Consider the following 20,780-nt stretch of genomic DNA (forward strand, 5'->3'; position numbering starts at 1 on the left):
TTGTAACTTCTTAAAAATTTATTGATGAAAGACAAAGAGAGACAGAGAAAGTGTTGTTCCACTTATTTTTGCATTAATTGGTTGACTCTTATATGTGCTCTGACTGGAGATCAAACCTGCAACCTTGACCTATCAGGACAGTGCTCTAACCAAGTGAGCTACCCGGTCAGGGTGATTGTAAATTTCTTTATTCTCTTACTTTTGTCACTTTTTATGTGTATATTTTCTATGATATCAGGTATTTGCAATTTTAAGATTGTTATAATTTCCTGTTGAATCAAATCTTTTATAATTGTGAAAAGGCCCTGTGCATCTCTATACTGAAGATTCCCTTAAAGTCTATTCTGTCTGATATTATATAGTTATCCTGATTTACTTTGGTTATTGTTTGCATGATATGTCATTTTTGCCATTTGTTTATTTTTAACCATTTTATATCCTTACATTTAAAATGTCTCGCCCGACTGGTGTAGCTCAGTGGTTGAGCGTTGACCTATGAACCAGGAGGTCACGGTTCGATTCCAGGTCAGGTCACATGCCTGGGTTTTGGGCTTAATCCCCAATGTGGGGCCTGCAAGATTGATGTTTCTCTCTCTCTCTCCCTCTCCCTTCCTCTCTGAAATAATAAAGTAAAATAAAGTGTGTCTTTTCCATCTTTGTTAAAGTAGACAGGTTGTCAGGAATTATCAACTTCCAGAGTCCTGAGGATCCAAATAATTTATTAAATGACTGGTCTCAGAAATTGAACTCATTGATGTCTCTAGGTAACAAAACTGCACATCTCATAGCCAAAGAGGAGATGGTACATAATCTACAATATGGCTCTCGATGTCCTTAATGCTTTCAGAAAAGAGTTAAAAATGGAAGTAATTAATAAAAGGACTTATGGTGTATGTCAGAGCCAGCAGGAGCACTGCTGCTCTGAGTTGTTCTGAATTCTTCCTGACTACGCCAGGGCTGGTTCCTGCTTGAACCCTACCCATTGCATTGTTGGGAGCTTAGTCCAAGTTCCTCCTTTATCCCCTGCTCACTAGTTACAGGTGTAGGGTCTGAGTCCCCCTGCCTGGGGTGGAACTCATTGGACGCCGGGTCTCAGACGGAAAAGCCATGAGAAGCTGTGGGTGTATAAGAATGAGTCTTTACTGCAGAAGCCAGTGGCCATATAGCCATCAGACAAGATAATTCTTCACAGCAAAATCCATACAGGCAGGCAGCCGGACACCGTCTGGTGAATACATATCTTTTCTACAAAGCAGCATTAGTCTGTACCCACAGCTATTATCTGAGCAGCCGCATGCTGCCCCCTAGACTCACCGCCTCACATAGCAGTATCTAAGCTTCTGTCTCCCCTGCCCAGCACACACTGGCTGGTCTCTGTAGCCTCATACAGTGAGATTCATTCCCCCCCCACCCCCCCCACACTGGCTGGTTAACATGGTAGCCACATCTGAGCTCTCCGATTGGTCTTAGTCTTACATTGTAGCAGCTCTCAGCTCCATCTGAGCTTTCCTCTCTCCTGCACACATAGAGGCTACATTCTCTGTGTCTACTGCCTCTGCTTCTCTGAGCTCTCTCTGCCCAGCTGCTCTCTCATCAGTAACCTGTATATTACGCCAGGGATAAAGAAGGCTAGTTGCCAACAGTGACATCAATTCTTTGGGTTACAGAAGGGCACAAGGTACCATGTATCCTTGCACCCGCTCATGGTATCTTGGCCTTGGGCACTCCAATTAGGCTCATGCTCAGAGTGGCCTTGGCCATTCTGGTGTATTGACAACAAGGCCTCTGTGCTCCCATTGGCCTTGACTATCCAGGGACCCTGGCGTGGTTCCCACAGTGTAGATGTTGGTATTTTTCCTATTCTCAGCTAATTTTTCTAAAATTTAAAAGATAGTGAATGTGTTTGGGGCCCCTTTCGACCTTTTAATTCCTTGATTTCATTGTTAACTTTTTATTTGCAATTTTTATAAAAATGTAATACCTGTCTATTGCCTGAGTACTCAAAAAATTGTGTCAAAATTTACCCAAATGTTTTTCTATCATTTGAAACTTTTTTTTAGCTATTGTTTGCTTTCATTCAGCTAACAACCACAATTATAATAAAAGCAGTATATTCACCTTTTAAAAAATGTGTCTCTTGCAAGCAGTATATAGTTTATTTTTTTCATATAGTTGGACTGTTTCATTAACTGAAAAATTAATTCAGTTATGGTTTTTTTAAAATATATTTTATTGATTTTTTACAGAGAGGAAGGAAGAGGGATAGAGTTAGAAACATCGATGAGAGAGAAACATCGATCAGCTGCCTCCTGCACGCCCCCCACTGGTGATGTGCCCGCAACCAAGGTACATGCCCTTGATCGGAATCGAACCTGGGACCCTTCAGTCCGCAGGCCGATGCTCTATCCACTGAGTCAAACCTGTTAGGGCTAATTCAGTTATGTTTAATGTAATTATTGACACATGTATGTTTATATGTGCCATCTTTTTGTTTGTTTCCTATTTGTCATATCTATTCTTCATTTTCCTTTTCCCCTTTGTTGTCTAATTTTGGATTTATGAAGTTTGTTTTATTTTTTAATGGAATATTATGAACACAAGTGAAGCTACAGCTCCTGACCTGACCTGGCAGGTCCCTGTGATATGTTCTGTGATATGACAAATAGCAGAGAAACGTATAGAATAACAATCCCATCCTCCCCCTTTCTGTGTATAAATCATGGTAATGCATGCGATGATGTGTAAGGCTTGGATGTGTAAGGACAGTCAAGCTGACTGCTCCATAGGATACCTGGGCAGGTAGTTAAAACAACACAACAACCTGGCCGGCGTGGCTCAGTGATTGAGTGTCGACCTATGAACCAGGAAGTCACGGTTTGATTCCCTGTCAGGGCACATGCCCGGGTTGTGGGCTCTATACCCAGTGAGGGGCGTGCAGGAGGCAGCTGATCAATGGTTCTCTCTCATCATTGATGTTTCTCTCTCTCTCTCCCTCTCCGTTCCTCTCTGAAATCAATAAAAATATGTTTTAAAATAACAAAAAACAGCAACACAACAGCAAAATGCAAATGTACACCTGAAACTAATACAAAAAAAAATTGAATGTAAACTTTAATTGAAAGAAATTATAAATGCAAATGTGCTTGTGGTCTATTGTGAAGTGAAACAGCATATTTTTTTCCTCTAATATTCCTACAAATATGTGAAAATTGTCTTTCTTTTTAAAAATTTTATCTTTCAAGCACAGTTTACATTCAATATTATTTTGTATTAGTTTAAGGTGTACAACATAGTGGTTAGACAATCTCATATTTTACAAAATGGTTTTCCCAATATTTCAAGTACCCATCTGGCACCTTACATAGTAATTACAATATTATTGACTATATTTCCTATGTTGTACTTAATGTTTTTCAGTTTATTTTTATTGTTGACAGTATTACAGATATCCCCTATTTTGCCCCTCTTCCCCCCCTCCACCCAGCCCCCACCCCAACCCAAGCCTTCACCACACTATTGTCTGTGTCCATGGGCCATGCATATATGAATAGAAGCTCTTTGGTTAATCTCTTCCCATTCCCCTCCCCCCTCCCCTCTAAGATCTGTCAGACTGTTCCATGCATCCATGTCTCTGGACCTATTTTGTTTGTCAGTTTATTTTGTTCACTAGATTGCACATATGAGTGAGATCATGTGATATCTGTATTTTTCTGACTGGCTTATTTCACCTAGCATAATGGTCTCCAGGTCCATCCATGCTGTTGCAAAGGGTCAGACATCCCTGGAACTGTTTTGTGGCTGCCATTTTGTAGTTCTTAATCCCTTCACTTTTTTACCCAGCCTCCCAACCCCCCGCTCCTCTGGTAACCATACATCTGCTCACTTTATCTATGAGTCCCTTATGAAGTTTGTTTTAAATAAGCTTTTTATTTTGGAATATTGTTAGATTTACGGAAAAGTTTCAAAGATCAAACAGAGAGTTTCCATATACCCAGTTTCAATTTCCCTTAATTTCACTTTACTTTAATGCTATTAGTTGTTGACATTAAGCAACCAGCATTGCCACATCATTATTAACTAAACTTCAGATTTTATTCAGGTGTCACTAGTTTTTCCATTAATGTTCTTTTTCTGCTTCAGGATCCAATCTACAGTACCACATTGCATTTAATTGTCCTGTCTCCTTATAATCCTCTGATTTGTCCCATTTCCTGTCTTTGACTTTAACAGTTTTGAGCACAGTTTGACAGGTATTTTGTAGAATGTCCTTCAATTTGAGTTTATTTGCTGTTTTCCTCATGATTAGATTAGGTTAATGGGTTTTGAGAAATAATACCACAGAGATGAAGTGCTTTTCTCAACTCATCATTTTAGAGGTTTCATGCTATAAACATGACTTATTACTGGTCATATAAACCTTGATTAAGGTGATGTTTTCCAGTTTACTCCACTGTAAAGTTGCTTTTTTTCCCTTCCCAAGCTTTATTCTTTGGAAGTGAGTTACTAAATATGATGCACTTTTTATTATTCTATTTTCCATTTTTTAGTTTACTAGTTAACATATTCTTTTATTATTCTTTTAGTTGTTAACCTAAAAACTACCACCTCTTTTCTTGACTAAAACCTACCTGCAATTAATACTTTTACTACTTCTTAATGTAAGGATCTATCAACACTTTAACTCAATTTATTCCCTTGTAAATTGAGCTGTTGCCATGTGCAGTTAATGTCATGAATTTTAATTCATCATGTTTTTAAACCCCATGAGACATTTTAAAAAATCTTTAAAGAATCTCAAACCTACAGAAATGTTTAAGTACAATACAAAGAACTTTTTCCTGAACCTTTTATGAATAAGTCACTGATGTGATGCCCTATCATTTTAAAACATTTTCATGTCTATTTCCTAAAAAAAGCAAAGGGAATTCTCTTGCAAAACTACAATATAGCCCTAACCGGTTTGGCACAGTGGATAGAGCGTCGGCCTGTGGATTGAAAGGTCCCAGGTTCAATTCCGGTCAAGGGCATGTACCTTGGTTGCGGGCAACATCCCCAATAGGAGGTGTGCAGGAGGCAGCTGATCAATGTTTCTCTCTCATCAATGTTTCTAACTCTCTATCCCTCTCCCTTCCTCTCTGTAAAAAAATCAATAAAATATATTTTAAAAAAACCAAAACTGCAATATAACCATCAAATCATAACATTAACATCGGTAAGTTGCTATTATCCAATACTCAGATTCCATTCAAATTTTGTCCATTTTGCCAATAATGTCCTTTACAGCCAAATAATTAAATTCAGAACCAAGTACTGCATTTGTTTGTCATGTCTATTTAGTGTCCTCCAATATGCAATCGTTTCTCTGTTTTTTATTGACTTCCATGATTTTGACACTTGAAGATTATAATCTAGTTTTTTTTTTAAATAAAATGTCCTACAACTTAGGTTTACTTGATGTTTCCTCACAATTATATTCAGTTTATAAGCTTTTGGCAGGATGGCAACAGAAGTGATGCTTTGTTCTTTTATTGAATTAAGGTGGTGTCTTCTAGGCTTCTTCACTGTAAGGTTATTCTTTTTCCCTTTGCAATTAATAAGTATTTTGTGAGGAGGTATATCTGAATACGTACTTTGTGGAGAGATATATTTGAAACTCTATCATCTATCTATCTATCTATCTATCTATCTATCTATCTATCTATCTATCTATCATCTATCTATCTCTATCCCCAGTTTCTCATCAAACTTCTCATTCATTCATGTCAGTATGGACTCATGACTTCCTACTGTATTTAATGAGTGTTAAGCTATTACTATCATTTACTGTGATGCTAAAATTTAGCTAGTGGGAGCTCTTTGACGCTGGCTTCTGTGTTCTTTTGACATTTCCCCATTATTCTTTGAGCCTTTCTTTACTTGTCAGGACAAAAAGAAATTTCAAACTCAGTTTATACTTTCTTTGCCCCAGTCCCAGAATTAGCCTTTTATCCAAGGAGCTCTGGTTCCTTTTAGTGGAGAATAGTATTTTAGAAACCAAGATGTGGGTGCTAGACATGTTCAATGTCAATAGGGTTGTTATGGACTGAATGTTTGTGTCCCCACAAAATTCATAGGTGAAAGCCCTACTCTCCAATGTGATGTTATTTGGAAATGAGGTATTTGGGAGATAATTAGATTTAGATGAGGACATGAAGATGGGGCCCCCATTATGGGATGAGTGCCCTTATAAGAAGAGGAAAAGACTAGAGCTCTCTCCACTATATGAGGATACAGTGAGAAGGTAGTTATCTGTAAATCAGAAAGAGATCTCTTATCAAACCTAACCATGCTGGCACCTTGATCTAAGATTCCTAGCCTTCAGAACCAGGAGAAAAAATTTCTGTGGTTTAAGCCACCCACTCTATGGCATTTTGTTGTAGCCGCCTGAGCTAAGTCAAGGGTATTGCTGTTTCCAGGCCCTCTAAATGGATTAACAGTGAGAAACCTGGCTCCCATTTTTCTTAATATAATCCTCTTATATGTAAACTTCTGTAGTTGTAATTTTCCATTATGTCATTTAATTTTAAACACATATTATGATTATTTTTTAAAGAACTTTTAAAAAAATGCTGTGCATTTAGATATTTTTATTGATTTTAGAGAGGAAGGAAGAGGGAGAAAGATGAGAGAGAATCATTGATCAGCTGCCTCCTGCATGCCCCCTACTGGGGACTGAACCCCGACATGTGACCTTGACCGGAATTGAACCTGGGACCCTTCAGTCAGCAGGCCAACTCTTTAGCCACTAAGCCAAACCAGTTAGAGCTAATTACGATTATTTTAAAGACTATATCTTAGAGCTCTAATATCTGGATCTTCTGTGGGTCTATATCTATTGCCTATTTTTCTCTTGATTTCTAGTCAATGGTTGTCATTTTGCATGCATCATTATTAGTGTTGGATGCCATATAAAAGATGAAGAGATAATTTGAGATATTTGTTGATGATATCTTCCTCCAGGGAGAATTTATTATTATCTTTTTTTTTTTTTTTTACTCTTGACAAGCACTCAAGATAAGAATAGATCACCTTAATCTGATTAGAAATTGAGACTGGCTTCATTATTTTTGTTTTGTTTTGTTAATCCTCACCCCGAGGATATTTTTTCCATTGATTTTTCTTTTTCTTTTTGTTATCCTCACGCAATTGTTCTTTTTCCATTGATTTTTAGATACAGTGGAAGGGATCTGAGACACAGCGATTGGCTGCCTCCTGCACAGGCCCCAACCAGGGCCAGGGATTGAGCCTACAACCAAGTTACATCCCCTTGACTGGAATCTAACCTAGGACCATTCAGTCCATGGGCCAATGCTCCAGCCACTGAGCAAAACCGGCTAGGACTGGGCTTTATTCTTTATGAGATCTAGTCTGTTTCCCATTCTCTCTTCTTCTAGGTTATGGCCCTTCAGACGAAATTCTGTGGTTTTTACCAGGGCTCCTCTTCCTTTGTGGACACTCAACATCATTTCCCCCCTCTCAGTTCCATGAGATTTCTGAAAGCTCGACTTAGTTTCTCAGCCACTATTTTCTGCTCAGGTTCCTAGCTTCTTGATCAACAGCTTTCAAACTGGCAAATGCCTTAAAAGCAAAATGGCTGCCAGATGTCTGCTTTAGCTCTCTCTAGATTCTCCACAATCTTTGCCTCTCAATTTCTTCCTACTTAAGTGGCCCTTCAATGAGACAAAAACATTTTACAAATATTTCTATTGATTTTAGAGAGAGAGGATGGGAGAGGGAGAGAGCGATAGAAACATGGATGAGAGAGAAACATCCATTTGGCTGCCTTATGCACAGCCCCTATTGGGGATTGAGCCCACAACCCGGGCATGTGCCCTGACTGGGAATGGAACCAGTGACCTCTTGGTGCATGGGACAACTCTCAACCAACTGAGCCACATCTGCCGGACTAAACTTTTTTTTTTTAATGTGTTGATCAGCTTGTATACTTGTTCTCAATGGAATGGTTACTCTGAATGAAGGTTGTCTGCCATTGACAGAAGCAGAAATTGATACATATGCATAAGAGATTACTTTGGCTATTGTGTGGAGAGTTAAGAGGGGGCAAGAATTGAAATAGAGAGACAAGATAGGAAGCTTGATAAGATGATGGTTTGCATAAGTCTGAAAATAGAGATGTGGAGAAAAGAATATAGGTTGGGAGGTGGGGTGAGAAGAGGTAGAGGAAAATATAGGACTCTAATTCCTCCATCTTACAAGGTGGGCAGTTAGGTGAAACTATCCATGGTTGATCAAACAGGAAATATAAGTTTGTTAATATTATTTAAAATGAAAAAGATAACCAGTAGAAAAAATAAAAATAATGTTAAAACTATATTGGAAGGTTGGCTTGCACGAGGCCCTGGGTTCATTCCCCAGCACCTCCACAAAAAAACAGAAATAAAAACAAAAACAAACAAACAAGAAAACTATATTGGAAAGGATGAATGGGAGGCAGGAGTGGTGGAAGTGAACTTAATCATCATCTCTCATGGTATTATTTAATAGATAATGTCAAAGAAGAAATATAGAATAGGGAACAATTTGAAGAGTTTTAGGAGCTAAAGTTTGCAGCACTTGAAGATTCATTTAATTTAGTGAATAAGGGAGAAGGATGAGGTGAAGCTGATTTGCGGATTTCTAGCTTGAGTGATTGGGTAGATGTGGTATTACAACTGAGGTAAAGAATATGGAAGAGTATCTAGTTCAAGAGAGAAAATGTTAGATTCATTTTTAGTTATATATAGTACATTGTGGTTGAGATGTATAGTAGGTACGCACATGTAGGCAAAGCTTCTTACCACAATAACATAATAAAAGACATCAAAAAAATAGAACCATAGGGGGAAATGTGGCCATTTGAAAATTTAAAATGAGCTATTTAAGAACTCTAGGGTTGTCCAACTGGCATGGTTCAGAGCTTGAGCATTGACCTATGAACCAGGAGGTCACAGTTCAATTCCCAGTCAGGCACATGCCCTGGTTGCAAGCTCATGTGATGTGCAGGACGAGGCAGCCAACCAATGCTTCTCCCTCACCATTGATGTTTCTATCTCTTCCTCTCTAAAATTAATAAAAACATATATTTTAAAAAATAAAAAAAACCTCGGGTTAAAATGGAAATGAAACAAATTACAAATTGTTTATAAATAAACTAGAGGCAGAGGAAAACCAAGATGGCGGCATAGGTAAACACCGGAAATTGCTGCCTCGCACAACCACTTCAAAAATACAACAAAAAGACAAAACGAACATCATCCAGAACCACAGGAAGGCTGGCTGAGTGGAAATTATACAACTAGAAGGAAAGAGAAAAGCACACTGAGACTCAGAGGAGGTGCAGAAGTAAAGTGCAGAAGTACGGAGGTGCACGCAGAAAGGGCTGGCAACTGAAGACTCGGTTGTCTTTTTCAATCGGGAGGGAGTCTCAAGCTCCTGACTGCTCTGAACTCCAGCTCTGGACGAGTCTCTGGGGATCCAGACTCATACGGGGAGAAACTGGACTGTCTGGCATCAGACAGAACTCGAGGGCGGCTTTCTCTCAGAGGTGCTTGCAGCGATTACCACGGGACACTGAGACCCTGGACCTCTTAGGGCAGGGCTGAGGATCAGCCATAGCTGTTGCTCTGCCCTGTTGATTCCCTGAGACCCGTCCCACCCAAGCTGTGAGCAGAGGCTTTTGCATACGAATGGCCTGGCCCTTTGCAATCTGAAATTACCTAACAATCTGCAGCTGGGTCAGAGAGACCCAGAACTTCCAAAAGAAGGCCCAAGGCCCCACAGCAGCTTGCATTGCTTCACAGCTGAGCCTCACCTAGGCACCTCCAAACCCAAAACAAAGAAAAGGAATCTGCAGATCTCTCCATAGCTCCTTCTGGGTAACCTCAGACAGAGGCTACATTAGCACCTCCTTAGAGATCCAAGAGCCAGTGTACCCAGTGGTCAGAGTGGGACCATCCAGATTACAACTCCTCAGATCCATAAGGGACACACTCAGGGGGCAGACTCAGTGAGCACCAAAGCCCCACTGAAGCAAGTCTTGCCCCAGAAGGGTGTCTCCAGCACAGAAGTTCTCCCACCGTAGACACAGCTGATTCTCACAGCCAATTGGCCTGAAGGTCAATTCCTCCCAGTGATACCTACAACAATCAAGGCTTAACTATAACAAGACTGTGCACAAAGCCCAGAAAGGAGTGCACCAAGAATGTCTACCTCAGGTAATTGAGGAGGCTGAGCCACAAGGCCCTATAGGACACCTAGCACAGAAAGCCACTCTATCAACACAGGGAAGCATAAAAAATGTGGAGACAAAGAAACAGGTCACAAATGACAGAAATGGAGGAAAGCAAACTACAGGATACAGAGTTCAAAACCACACTTATAAGGTTTTTCAAGAATTTTCTAGAAACTGCCAATAAACTCAGTGAGACCCTCAAGAAATCTAGTGAGATCCTCGAGGATATGAAAAAGGACCAACTAGAAATTAAGCATACACCAACTGAAATAAAGAATATTATACAGAGTTCCATCAGCAGACTAGAGGATAGCAAGAATCAAGTCAAAGATTTGAAATACGAAGAAGCAAAAAACACCAAACCGGAAAAGAAAAAAGAATCCAAAAATATGAAGATAGTGTAAGCAGTCTCTGGGACAACTTCAAGTGTACCAACATCTGAATTATAGGGGTGCCAGAAGAAGAGAGAGAGCAAGATATTGAAAACCTATTTGAAGAAATAATGACAGAAAACTTCCCCTACCTGGTGAAAGAAATAGACTTACAAGTCCAGGAAGTGCAGAGAACCCCAAACAAAAGGAATCCAAAGAGGACCACACCAAGACACATCATAATTAAAATGCCAAGAGCAAAAGACAAGAGAGAATCTTAAAAGCAGCAAGAGAAAAACAGTCAGTTACCTACAAGGGAGTACCCATACAACTGTCAGCTGATTTCTCAACAGAAACTATGCAGGCCAGAAGGGAGTGGCAAGAAATATTCAAAGTGATGAATACCAAGAACCTACAACCAAGATTAGTCTACCCAGCAAAGCTATCATTCAGAATGGAAGGTCAGATAAAGAGCTTCACAGATAAGAAAAAGCTAAAGGAGTTCATCACCACCAAACCAGTATTATATGAAATGTTGAAAGGTATCCTTTAAGAAGAAGAAAAAGGTAAAGATACAAATTATGAAAAACAAATACACATCTATCAACAAGTGAATCTAAAAATCAAGTGAATAAATAATCTGATGAACAGAATAAACTGGTGATTATAATAGAATCAGGGGCATAGAAAGGGAATGGACTGACTATTATCAGGGGAGGGGGGAAGGGGTGTGGGGGGTGCGGGAAGAGTCTGGACAAAAATCGTACACCTATGGATGAGGACGGGGGGGGGGGTAAGGGCAGAGGGTAGGGTGGGAACCAGGTGGAGGGGAGAAAAAGAGGAGCAACTGCAATAATCGGAACAGTAAGGATTTAATTAAAAAATATATTAAAAAAACTAGAGGCCCGGTGTACAAAAGTTTGTGCACTTGGGTGGGTGGGGGGGTCCCTCAGCCCAGCCTGTGCCCTCTCGCAGTCTGGGACCCCTCGGGGGATGACCACTTTCTGGCTTAGGCCCACTTTCCGGGGGATTGGGCTTTAGATGGCAGTCAGACATCCCTCTGGCAGCCCGGGAGCCCTCGGGGGATGTCCACTGCCAGCAGGGAGCAGACTTAAGCTGCAGTTGGACATCCTTAGTGCTGCTGAGGAAGCAGGAGAGGCTCCCACCACCACAGCTGTACTAGCAGCAGTCAGCCTGGCTTGTGCCTGAGCAGAGCTCCCCCTGTGGGAGTGCATTGACCACCAGGGGGCAACTCCTGAATTGAGTGTCTGCCCCCTGGTGGTCAGTGTGTGTCATAGTGACCAGTCATTCCTAGTCATTCTGCTGTTAGGGTCAGTTTGCGTATGACCCTTTAATTATATAGAATAGAGGCCTGGTGCATGGGTGGGGGCTGGCTGGTTTGCCCTGAAGGGTGTCCAGGATCAGGGTGGGGGTCCCACTGGGGTGCCTGGCCAGTCTGGGTGAGGGGCTGAGGGCCGTTTTCAAGCTGGCCAAGCCCCACCAGTGACGGAAGCTCCCAGCCTCTCCTTTTTTCTTTCTTTCTTTCTTTCTTTTTTTTATTCTGGGCTTTATTTACCTTCTATAATTGAAACTTTGTAGCCTTGAGTGGAGCTCAGAGCCAGCCAGGGTGGGCAGGAGGGAAGCCTCCTGCTCACTCCAGCTCCGTGGCCACGGCCAACTGAAAGCATGTATCTGGGGTTTATTATCTTCTATAATTGAGACTTTGTTGCTCTGAGTGGAGCTCAGAGCCGGCTGTGGCAGGTGGGAAGCTTGGCTTCCTCCATCATTGGGACAACCAAGCCTCCTGCCTGCTCCAGCTGCCATCTTGGTTGGGTTAATTTGCATATAGTCACTCTGATTGAATGGTGGGCATGGCTTAAGGCATAGAAAAGGTACTGTCAGTTTGCATGTTTATCTTTTATTAGTGTAGATAATAATTAAAGCAATAAATGGAAAAAAACCTATGTTGATGTTGTTATATATAAATATCTTCACTTAGTAAACATCTGTTATAGACTGAATGAATGTTTGTGTCCCCCACAAATTTGTATGCTGAATCCTAACCCCCAAGGTTATGATGTTAGTCAATGTTTCTTTGGAAGGTTCTTAGATTATGAGGGTGAAGCCTTCATGAATAAGATTAGTGCCTTTATAAAAGAGACTCCAGATAATTCCCTTGCTCTTTCTGCCATGTGAGGACACATTGAAAAGATGTTAGCTATCTAGGAAGCAGTTTCTCTCCAGACACCAAGTATGGTGGCACCATGATCTTGGGCTTCCCAGCTCCCAGACCTGTGAGAAATAAATGTTTATTGTTTATAAGCCTCTAGTTTATGGTATTTTGTTATAGCAGCATGAACTGATTAAGATAGCCTCATTGATAACTATAGTTAGAATTCTGGTGCATGGAGTGAGCAAATGAAAAGAACCTTAACCCTTCTGTGGTGCTAAGTGAGGCCTGTGTTTGTCTACCAGTGCCATACATTTCATTTTGACAATTCACTTACAACCCCCAGCAACACTCCCTTCACTAATACTCTGATATAAATTGGCTTCATCATAAATTGGTATAAGAGAACTTGGAAATGTTGATATGTTCAAACTATGGTATCCCAATGTTTCCATAGTAACTAATGTACACCCAGGGTAGAAAGATGGAGAATAAATGAGAATAGCATTTTAACAAAATAAGTGAGGTGTGAAGAGACTTTAGACATGTGATTATCTCTTGTTTAGGAGTATGAAGATATTCATCTACTTAATGATGGGGTTATAAAAGTTGTTACAATGAAACTTGTCAGTAGCCATTTATATTCCATTTTCTCTATAATCATCACCATCAAAAGCATTTATTTTTTAAATATGTTTTTATTGATTTTAGAGAGAGAGGAAGGGAGAAGTATAGAGAGATAGAAACATCAATGAGAGAGAAACATGGATTGGCTGCCTCCTGCATGCCCCTACTGGGGATTAAGCCAAAACCTGGGCATGTGCCCTCAATAGGAATCAAACTGGTGACCTCTTGGTTCATGGGTCAATGCTCAGCCACTGGCCGGGCACCATCAAAATCATTTAAATGCTTCTTTGGCCAATACTACTGTAGAATGAGTTAAAGGGACATAGTTGCCATGCTCCTGTAAGCCTGCAATCAGGATGGGACAGGTTAGGCCAATGCTCATATTCTAGCCTGCCAGGCAGAGCAAATCACTTTGCCCTAATGATTATTGGGAGGAGTTAGAATTCAAAGAAGCTTACTCAATCCCGTGCAATTTGTTTGCTTTGATGCAAGACTTTACTAGAAACTGAACACTCTGCTTGTTAAAGACAGCCAGTATAGGGTGCTGCTTCTCCTCCTTTCTTATTCCATCAGCCTATTTCCCCCATTCCTCCATAACATTCTATTCTTCCTCCTCCAAATGCATTCTGTGCCCCATCCCCACCAATTCCAAAACAACCTGTTCACTTCACCTCTTGGCTAGTTTTAAAGGTATGTATATATTTGTAGGTAGATACATGCTCCCCACCTATATCTCTGATAACATGCTAATTTACCAAAATACAAAACAGTCTATTTTAGTTTTGAACCAGTTGTTATAGACTAAGTTGTGCCCCCTAATTCATATGTTGAAGCCCTGACCCCCCATTGTGACTGTACTTGGAGATAAGGCCTATTTGGAGGTAATAAAGGTAAAGTGAGGTCATAAGAGTGGTGCCCTAATCTGTTAGGATTGGTATCCTTAAAAGAAGAAGAAGAGACACTAGAGATCTTACTCTCTGTATGTTATGTGAGGATGCAGCAAGAAGGCAGTTGTTTGCAAGTAAGGAAGAGAGCTTGTACCAGGAACAGATTTGCCCACACCTTGAACTGGAACTTCTAGCTTCCAGAACTGTGAGAAAACACATTTTTTGTTGTTTAAGCCACTCAGTCTATGGTATTTTGTTATGGCAGCTAGAGTAGATGAATATATCAGTGTATATGCATAACCAATTAAGCTGTTATGAGTTAGGAACAGATTTCGGGGGGGGGGATGGGGAGATGACTTTTTATTTTAGAATAAGAGTTTAAATTTCTACAAAAAATATAATAGCCAATAGGATATTATTTAATCCAAAACAGAAACACAAGAGGAACAGAGGTATACCGATTAGCTCTAGGTTGGTAGATAGCCTCGTTTAGCTGATTCAGCTTAGTCTGATTCCTTTCTCATTTAGAAAAGGGGTTAAGAAACACTTAAAAAAACCACACAAATCACCTTTTGAAAATTAGTCTTCAGTTTACCTTCTGTGCAAATGAATTCAGGGATTAGAAGCAAGATGTGATGGGAGGTGCCAGCAGAGTGAGGTTCATCAGTGGGAATGAAAGTCAATTCTCTGGAGTTGCCAGGGGAAGGTGCATTAGAATGTTGACCATCTACCTTGGATGGCTAGGTCTGGTAGACATGATCAAGTTTAGAAAGGCCTTAGAGGTCAGATAAAAAAGGAGTATATCTTCACCCTAGCTGGTTTGGTTCAGTGGATAGAGCATCTGCCTATGAACTGAAGGGTCCTGGGTTTGATTCTGGTCAAGGGCACATGCCCGGGTCATGGCCTCCATCCCCAGTAGGGGGCGTGCAGGAGGCAGATGATCAATAATTCTCTCTCATCATTGATGCTTCTCTCTCTCCCTCTCCCTTCCTCTCTGAAATCAATAAAAAATATTTTTTAAAAAGGAGTATATCTTCATACTAGAGGCTCAGTTTGGACAAGGGACATTTCCATGTTTTGTTTTGTTTTTTATTTGTGATATTCAGTATTATAGTCACTGGGGTAATAGGGAAATTTTGTGGAAATGGAGTTCTCAATAAAGCATTCTTTTATCACAAGAGATTTAGTCTCCATTATTGTTATTACATACAAATTCAAACAATGCAGGGAACTATTTATTCCTCGGTAGAATAATCTTCTTTTGTCATCTATAACAAAGAAAGCTTAAACCTCCTGGTCAATTAATTATATATCTTATTAAAATGTAGCTAAAATTTTGTCACTGCATATTTCAGACCTCCAGTTACCCTTAAAATTGTTGTGCATTGAGGTACAGTGGGGCCTTGACTTACGAGTGTCCCGACTAATGAGTTTTGCTGGGGTCCAGCCCCGGGGGTCCAGAGGTTCCCAAAGGTGTGGACAGAGTCGGGAAGAATGTTTTACACGGAGATAGCGTTCTTTAGTCTCCGTGGACCTTCCTGTGCCTGGCTCAGGCCACAGAGAAAGATCCCGAGGCAAGCTGAGCCTTTATTTTTATAATCAGAGGTAAGCAAGGTGGTGGTTACCAAAGTTACACTGTTCTTGTGAGTTTCACTTGTTTTTGCTCTTGTTGCACTTCCCTCAGCCCATTAGCTTCCCAGATAAGATCTAGGGAGTGTCATAAGGTCAAGCCTAATTATGCTTAAGAGGACTGTGCCTTCTAAGTTGGGACTTGTTTGAGACTTTGCCAACAGGTCAGTCCGAGGCTTAACCCTATAGAGACTCCCCACAGAGTTTTTCAAGATACGTCTCTCAGCCGTTTTTTTTTTTTCTCAGTGTGGGATTCAGAGGCTAACAGATTGCCAGAATAACTGAGTTTTGAACTTATGAAACATGATAATTTTACGTTCATTTGTAGCTGAGTAGAAGTTTGGCTTGAGATGTAAATACAGTAGTTTTGTACTGATATAAAACTTAATATTTTTTTGTGTAGCTAATATATTCACATGGAGCAAAATTCCAGATATAAAAGGGTATACACTAAAAATTAGGTCTCTCCCACTCCCTTATCTCCAAGTTCTCCACTTACCACCCCTGAAGGCAAGCACTATTATCAGTCTCTTGTGTTTCCTTATAGATATATTCCACAGTGAATTGATTCTGGAATAGGATCTTCTCCCCTTCCCTAGCAGGCTCTCAGTATCTGGCAGCATCAAAATATTGTTCTGTGAGGCAAAACTAGTGCTCTGAGCAGTAACATGGAGCAGTGACAACCCTTGCTCCTTCTCACACCCCTCCTTGGAAACCATATTCCCCAAATTGATCACCAGATACTTGTCCAAAACTTCTAACTGGACATAACACTAACATAGACACATTTACCATGCATACACAACAACCGAAACACCTAACAGATGCAATCATTAAATATTTACTTAGTTGTGCCCTGCTGCTGTGGCTCAGTGGTTGGCATCAACCCAGGAATCAGGAGGTCATGCATTCAATTTCTGGTCAGTGCACATGCCCAGGTTGAGGAATTGACCCCCAGTAGGGGGTATGCATGAGACAGCCAATCAATGATTCTCTCTCATCATTGATGTTTCTATCTCTCCCTCTCCCTGCCACTCTAAAATCAATACAAATGTATAAAAATATACTTAGTTGTGTATGTAAAAAAGTAGGTGCTTTTGGTAGGTTGTAAAGCAAGGAGGGGGTTCTGTTTCTATGTTAGATGGAATCAGTGAGAAATTGTTTTCTCTTTTCCAAGGAGTTGGCGATTTAATCAGAGAGGTGCTGTGTAAATGATTGAAGGGAGAAACCCTGGCTCGAAGGTGCAGAAAAGGCATTGCAGGCCTCTCTTCCTTGGTTTGCAGATGGCCACCCTCTTGCTGTCTCTCCACGTGATTGTCCCACTGTGTATAAGCACCCCTAACATCTCTTCATCTTCTTAGGACACAGGTCATACTGGATTGGGGCCCCATCCCAAAGGCCTAATTTTAACTTAATCACCTCCTTTAAAGGCCTTATCTCCAAATTTGGTTACATTCTGAGGTACTGGCAGTTGGGACTTCAACATATGAATTTTTTGGGAAAAGCAATTCATCCCAAAATGAACACATACTGTTGTCAGTCACTGGGGATACAGCAGTGAACAAAACATGAAAATCCCCTTTGTTATTGACTTTACATTCTAGTGGGGAGAGCAATAATAGCATGGTAATTAGCTCAGCCGGCATGGCTCAGTGGTTGAGCGTTGACCTATGAGAACCTGGAGGTCATGGTTCGATTCCTGATCAGGGCACATGCCCAGGTTGTGAGCTCAGTCCCCAGTGGGGGGTGTGCAGGAGGCAGCTGGTCAATGATTCTCTCTCATCACTGATGTTTCTATCTCTCTTTCCCTTCCTCTCTGAAATCAATAAAAATATATTTTAACAAATAATTAAAATATATAGTATGTTAAAAGACAGTAAGTGTTATGGAGAAAAATAAAGTAGAGAAAGGAGAAAGGAAGTTCTGGTTGGGGGCTTGCAATTTCAAATAGTGTAGCCAGGGCAAACTTCTCTGAGAAGAGGACTTTTGAATAAGGACCTGAACGAGGTGTTAGCAAGCGGTGCAGATATCTAGGGAGAGAGAGATCATTCTAGGCAGAAAGAATAGTTGGTACAAAGAGCTTGTGGGAGAACATGTCCAGTTTGTTCCAGGAACAGCAAGGAGACCCCTGTGGCTCATGCAGAGTGAGCGTGAGGATGGGGTAGCAGTGGTGAGGGGGTAATTAGCTATTAGAATATGGAATGAGGGGGTAGTGGGGTGGATGATTGTATCAGGTCTAGTAAGTCATTGTAATGACTTTGGCTTTTGTTCTGAGTGAGATGGTGTGTTAGAAAAAGCTCATTCTTCCCTGTTGTGTTTCTCTTTTCCTCTCCCACAACTACCACACTCACAACATTTTTGATACCAGATGTGTGAGGAATTTTCTCTACAATAAGCGGTTTTCTGTGACACCAACTGAGTGTCCTACACTTTCACTCAATTCTGACACTATCAGCCTGGAGATAGCATCAGTCCCAACAGATTAAGAGCTCATCTCACCAGTCTGCTCTTACCCCACTTTAGATGCCAATGGAAAATCCAGGCTGTCATTTGTGCTTCTGACTGATCGGCTATAAATCTGAGCTTCCCATGACCCCCTCCTCGGCTTTGATTAAGTTTATAGAGCGGCTCACAGAACTCAGGGAGCCCTTTCTGGTTTGGTTCAGTGGATAGCGTGTCGGCCCATGGACAGAGGGGTCCCGGGTTTGATACCAGTCAAGGGCACATGCGCTGGTTCCAGGCTTGATCCCCAGTAGGGGGCATGCAGGGGGCAGCCTTTCAATGATTCTCATCACTGATGGTTCTATCTCTCACTCTCTCTCCCTTCCTCTCTGAAATAAATAAAAAATATTTTTTGGGGGGGGGCATTTAAAAAAATAAGTTTTTATTGATTTCAGAGAGGAAGGGAGAGAGAGAGAGATAGAAACATCAGTGATGAGAGGGGCCTCCTGCATGCCCCCTACTTGGGATTGAGCCCAAAACCCGGGCATATGCCCAGACCAGAATTGAACTGCCATCTCCTGGTTTAGGGGCTGATGCAAAAAAAAAAAAAAAAAAAAAAAAAAAAAAAAAAAAGGACACATATGTAAAATCCTTTGTAATAAAAAATATTTTTTAAAAAAACACACTTGCTTTAAAAAAAAAATCAGTCAAACAAACAAACAGAAATCTCAGAGAAACATTTACTTACTTAGGTTTACCAATTTATTAAACGTTATGATAAAGGATACAGATGAACAGCCAGATGAAGGGATACAGATACATAGGGTGAGATCTGAAGCTTCTGTCCCTGTGGTGTTGGGATGTGTCACCCACCAGGTACATGGTGTATTCTGCAATCTAAAAGCTCCTTGAACACCATACTTTTGGGATTTTTATGGAAGCTTCATCACCTAGGCATGATCAATTATTAACTCTATTTACAGTCCTCCCTTTTCAAGAGAATGGGGGTGGTGGTGGAAATTTCAGCTTCTAATTCCATGACTTGGTTTTTCAGGTGAACAGCCCTCATCCAGGAGCCACACAGAGTCGCCTCATTAGAATAAAAGATGCTCCACCCAACCAGTATGACTCAGTGGTTGAGCATTAACCTATGGACCAGGAGGTCACGGTTCGATTACCACTCAGGACACATGCCCAGGTTTCAGGCTCCATCCCCAATGGGGGGCATGCAGGAGGCAGCTGATCAGTGAGTCTCATCATTGATGTTTCTCTCTCTCTCTCTCTCTCTCTCTCTCTCTCTCTCTCTCTCTCTTCATCTCTGAAATCAATAAAAATATATTTAAAAAATAAATAAAAGATGCTCTTATCACACAGGGGACTTACAAGGGTTTCAGGAACCCTGTGTCAGGAACTGGGTCAAAGAAAAAGTATTAGAAAAAACGATGCTCCTATTGTTCTTATCATTTAGAAATTTACAAGGGTTTTAGAAACTCTGCTCCAGGAACTGTGGGCAGAGATATATTATTTCACAGATGGGAAGCCATTGGACAAGTCATGGGTGGCAAGGTGTGAGTTAACATTTAAAATAATCTTTCTAACTGCCGTGTTAATAGACCAAATGGGGCAAAAGTGGGAGCAGGGAGACCAGTACGGGGAGTGTTGTAATACTCCACTTTCTCTAAATGATATGCCTATACTGCACTTCCTCAGTTTACCAGCTCTAGACATTTTCTAGTGACTTCCCACTCTAATAGATGGGGATTTAGCTCACTTACACTGCATCACCATTCTCTTTATTTCCCATTATTTAGTTCCCCTCCCCATAGATAACCATTTCTATCTGTATCCTTTTGTTCTTATGTATTTTTTATTATCTTCTTGACTTTTATTATCTTTGTTCTTATGCCTTGGTAGAGGAAGGTAGAAGGAGAGATAGAAGCATCAATGATGAGAGAATCATTGATTGGCTGGCTCCTGCATGCCCCATACCAGGGACCACCGACCCCACAACCTGAGCATGTGCCCTGACTAGAAATTGAACTGTAACCTCTTGGTTCATAGCTCGACCCATGCCAACTGGGCATCGAGCATTTTTAAACAAGCTCACCAGAATGTATGCCATCACACTGTGGAAGCTTGTACCTTTATTCCAGGGGTGTTTCTAATGCTCACTGAGGCTGTGCCTCCCCTTGAAAGAAGCCAACCCTAATTTGGATGCATAAAGTCTGGAGTTTTATTGAAAAGAGAGGAGAAAACAGAAAAGAAACTCAATTTATAGTCACAATTTAGTTGTATGTGTATTCATACTTTTGGGATTATATAAAGTGATGTAATTACATAGAAGGAAGTCTTATGGAATGCTTGTCCATAGAAATTTTCCTTAT

Source organism: Myotis daubentonii, chromosome X (genome assembly GCF_963259705.1).
Source record: "Myotis daubentonii chromosome X, mMyoDau2.1, whole genome shotgun sequence".
Lineage (NCBI taxonomy): Eukaryota > Metazoa > Chordata > Mammalia > Chiroptera > Vespertilionidae > Myotis > Myotis daubentonii.